Raw genomic sequence first — 5,000 nt, 5'->3', positions numbered from 1 at the left:
GTATAACAAATTAACCTTATGTTGTATGTATATATATGCATATATATACTGTATATATATATATATATATATATATATATATATATATATATATATATATATATATATATATATATATATATATATATATATATATAAAACAACAATAAATACAGCTGTTTCTAGTCCACTGCAAGACGAAGGCCTCAGACATATCTTGGTCATGTCTGGTTTGTGGTCATTTTCATCACCACGTTAGCCACTACGGATTGGTGGTGGTGGGAGACTTTGGTTTGGTCGCTCACAGCAAACCTACTTTGCATGGGTGGCAGTAACTAGTGCAGATTTACTAATTATGGCCATTAACAAATCCTTTCACTCCCACTTGGAAAGGCTATACCTTAACAAACGTAGATTCATGCACATATGAATGGATGAGACAACTGTCAGTATATGGTCAAAAACGAGTCATCTTCTAATCCCTTGAAGATGTCACCCACTGTCTTGCTGTGTCACAGGCACGCCTTCAGGGGGACACGTGTCAGTTATAGGCCTGCGCCTATACAGACGTGGTAAACATGACAGTATTTGAGAGGCCTATGTTCTCTTAACAGATTTAACCGGTCTAAAGAGAGAAACTCGTGTAAGAATGTAAATAGCCAAGACTATCAGCATCTGCATGAACATAGAGTATGTGGCAGATATCTATAGAAAATAGTGGTAAAAGGGTACTATCATATTTCGCTTTGTTGTTATTTACTTAGATTGGATTTATCTTTACTCCAGTTCTTGTTTTAGTAACATTCTATGGGACCAATAACTCATGTTTTCCTTTTTTTTATTACCTCTCTCTCTCTCTCTCTCTCTCTCTCTCTCTCTCTCTCTCTCTCTCTCTCTCTCTCTCTCTCTCTCTCTCTCAGAAGTTGTGGTCTTTTAGGAAGATGGTTTTTGCTGGAATAAGATACTTCATCCACCACAAAGTAGTGCCGAGTGGGCCCTCCTGCCCCAACACAGGACCATGTGGCCAAAATTCCATAAATCCGAGACCGAAATTGACACGAATAATACAAGTTTCTAAATATTTGTACATCGTATTTCTTTCCTATCTCGTAGAGGAATAGTGCCTTCAGTGCACCTCTCGTAATGATGTGTAGACATTAAGCTATTTGAAGATCTTTGTCGCGTTTCTTTGGAACCTAGCTGCACCTACTTGCTAGTCTTCTACTTTGCCTCCGTTATTGTTTGCTATCCAAACTCATAACTTTTACTTAATGATGCAACTGCTACCCCCCCCCCCCAGTTGCACCTCAGCACTGAAGGGGCTCCCCGGCTCTACCGCTGGCCCATAAGACCCAAATTCATAAATCTTTTCCTATCCTTCTTCCCTTTGACAACATGCTTTGGAATTCTCCTACTGCTTTTAATTTCCCCTGACCTCTAATCTTGTGACTTTCGTTGCAGCGGCTTGTCTATTTTCTTATCAGGTGTCCACTCAGATATAATAATGACTTTTATATTCTAACCTTTAATCGAGAAAGATTGTAAATCACTGCTCGTTCAGTACAACACAGTGCAGTTGATTAATATTTATCGTTGAAATTGCAATTCATAATATATTTATTAGGCTCCCTATATAATACAGAGAAAGTGTCTGGTTAATATATATATATATATATATATATATATATATATATATACATATGTGTGTATACTGTGTATATATATATATATATATATATATATATATATATATATATATATATATATATACATATGTGTATGTATATATACATGTATATATATATATATATGTATATATATATATATACATATGTGTATGTATATATACATGTATATATATATATATATAAATATATATATATATATATATATATATATATATATATATATATATATCTGGTCACGCTGAATTGCATTGCCAGACACATAACTACTTGGTCTTACCCCATCCCTAGGGTAGTGAGGAGAGGGAGTAGTCCTACCATGGTAAGAGGGCTACCGCGGTAAGTAAACTCAAAAGCCATAACTATCTTGTTGTAATTAGGAAAGGGGGAGGAGGGGGTATGGGAAGGAGTAAATCTGTCTCCGTGTGTCTGTATATAAAGATATGAATATTTAATAGCCATTCCTGACGGGTCGCTTACACTAGTTTATTAATATTAGTTCAGTATTTTGCTACAACAATGGTAAATTTGAATCGGTATTTGAGGTACTTTTTTTGGAGAATCCCTCTGAAAGCTCATGTTGAGATTCTCCTAAGTAGATTAATATTTTTTTTAACTCCTACTTTATTCCTTTGGGCGTGACTTAGATGTGGGTGTCAGTCTTGCCGAGATATCCAAGGAAAAAATCGAGCGCGTAGGAGGATGTTAATCTTGCAAGACGTGGATTCTAATGCATTGTTAAAAACAACATTTGACATTCTTTTAGCAAATCATTCTTTTTTATCAGTCACAGCTTAGTTACGAAACGGGGAGAGAAGAATTATTGAGAGAAAAAGTTTTATTTTGATCATTTCTCTCCTAAATTACTTGATTAAAAAACGCCAAATCTCTAGAAATACTCGTAAATCCAATAAATACCAAAGTATTATTACCTTTATTTATTCTGGAAATAATTAATCGATTCACGAAATTTTCTAAGTTATGAAATTCCCAACAGATGGCAGTGTTACTCGTTGGAGCATCTCCTTTGCTAAAGAGTGAAATGACACTCTACAGGTTCCTTGTTTGTTTCTCGGGAAGGAAACAGATCTTTCTGATTGGTTGGAAGTTTCTAACCTTTTGTTTGGGGGAAGTGGATTCCGAATAGATTCGTTGCTCAAGTCTTTGTTTCGAGTATTGATAGTGTTTGTAGATAGTTTCGTGAGGTATTACATGATATAGGTAAGTCAGGGGATGTGCCGAATATTTTGGTGAATCAAGTATTCGGGTGCAATGATTTACGGTTTTTTAAACCCGTGATAGGGTTTTAAGTGTAAAAAGTAAGAATCGATTTCGTGACAAGGTTATAAGAGTTCTTGTATGTTATTTTTCGTAATGGTGGCATATTGTGAAATGTGTAAACTGGATTATTGTTAAACACAAGTGGTGTTAACTCAATATACTTTTTGCTGTATACGTAAACTGAAACACATTCAGTGATTAAGATATAAATGTTTTTGGTCGCTCTCAACTTCCCCCACTTACCAGTTACCATGAGAATGAGTTATCTTTATGGAGATTGTCATATTCCTGTCCAATATCTGTTGTGATTTATGCCTATTACAAGCTTTAATGTGCTACCAAATATTTATTTCACCCATTAGTTAAGTTTTCTTCTTGTTTATTATAGAGAAATTAACTGGACTATATCGGTTAAAGGAAATTTGTTTGGCGAGGCTGAAAGATTTATCTACTTTAGTTGATCTGTATCTTTAGATTTTATTCACTTACTTTTCCCTTTTGGCTCATATACCTTATAAATGACCCTGAACATCGGTCATAAATAGTGGTTGTTAGGCGACTGGCATTTACAACTGACTAGACTTGAATACAGTTACGTATGGTATGTGGAATGGCTGACTGAAGATAAAATAACAATGTGATAAGAGACTTTAGGATATTTGAAGCGGAGGATTTTGGTATTTGTGGGGAATATTTTAGGTCTTGAGAGACCATACTTTTCGCTTAAAAAGGTACTCGAATTGTAATGGCTAAATTGCGTACCCTACGAAAGGTATGGTGAATTTTTAATAGTTTTATGTACTTGTAGTAAGATCACAGCTATTTTACGGGTAAATGTGTAGGAGAGCTCCTCGGAAGATCTTGAAGAATTTAAACACCTACAATTCACTATTATATCATATAGAACGCTTATATAATAGTCAATATATGAGCAGCTTCTATTTAACGAAGATATTCTTGTGTATAGTTATGTTTCACTTGGATTTTTTCTAAGTGTTTTTGTTTACTGTGTGATGTCTTGGCTAAAATGAGCTGTTTCACCGCCTTACTGCGTATGGCAGACTAGTTCTCAATGCTATTCTAACCAATAACAGGTGTTTTCTTGACGTCACACTGTTTGAAAACCAATCATGGCGGTTTTTACAAATCTAGCCAATGCTGACACTTATTAACTTCACTTATTCCTGCTATTTTTCCACCAGTTACCACAGTTTACGTGAAGTTCCGCGGAGGAATATTTTTGCACGTCTCTGATCTCCCTTCAAACTGAAAAGCTCATTTTGCCGTGAAGTATGGAGCAATTAGCAGGACCTTCATCCCGTTCCGACTGTGTCACTTGTGACAATTGCTTTATTTCTTATGGGGATTTTTGTGTACATTATTCAGGGAAAGTTGATTTGCTAGTTGCATTTGCTCAACGTCATGGTTTGATTTTGGCAGAGAAAAAGTGCCCTAATTGTGAAAATGTGTGCCGTATAGATTACAACAAATTAGCATTCCGGTGTGATCGTAGTGTGGTTACTCGTGGGAAAAGGAAGAGGAGGTGCAATTTTTTCGTGTCTTGTTTCAAAGGTACATGGTTTGGAAACGCAAAGTTAGATATTGAGACTAATTTGAAGTTTGTGTTCCTTTTTTTGCAAAAGCCGTTTTCATTTGAATTTGTTTCGTTTGAACTGAAACTCAATGTGGCCTTAAGGGGGGGTCGCAGGGGGGGGGGGGGGCGGAGCCCCCCCCCCCCCGGTAGGCCTAGGTAGGGGTACAGGGCCCCATAGGCTAGGTTAGGTGGGTGTCTTAGGTTCGGTGGTGCCCTGAAAATTACTGTGGCCTTAAGGGGGGTCGCAGGGGGGCGGAGCCCTCCCCCCCCCCGGTAGGCCTAGGTAGGGGTACATGGCCCCCAGGGTAGGGTAGGTAGTTGTATTAGGTTCGGTAGTGCCCCGAAAAATCACTTTTCTCCTCCTCCCCCCACCCAAAAACCCCGCTTCCCACTGGGGTCCCCCATAATTGTAGTAGTAGGTTTATGCTTACATTTTCTGTGTAAGAGTTAGGTGGTTGTAG

At 37.2% G+C, this 5,000-nt stretch overlaps 1 long non-coding RNA gene across 2 annotated transcripts in view; it reads left to right on the top strand.

Annotated features, from left to right (window-relative positions):
• Nucleotides 1-2,755: 2,755 nt before the first annotated feature.
• The window catches only part of LOC137615181 (uncharacterized), a 66,032-nt gene continuing 63,787 nt past the window's right edge, over nt 2,756-5,000 (top strand). The window contains exon 1 of one of the 2 annotated variants that reach the window (XR_011039186.1): nt 2,756-2,885. This is a non-coding gene — a long non-coding RNA (uncharacterized lncRNA). The remainder of the gene's footprint in view (nt 2,886-5,000) is intronic. The other variant, XR_011039185.1, reaches the window with a different exon arrangement.

The sequence above is a fragment of the Palaemon carinicauda genome, chromosome 21 (assembly GCF_036898095.1).
Source record: "Palaemon carinicauda isolate YSFRI2023 chromosome 21, ASM3689809v2, whole genome shotgun sequence".
Lineage (NCBI taxonomy): Eukaryota > Metazoa > Arthropoda > Malacostraca > Decapoda > Palaemonidae > Palaemon > Palaemon carinicauda.
Note: the sequence above shows the minus strand (reverse complement) of the source record. Positions and strands in the feature narration are given on the sequence as shown.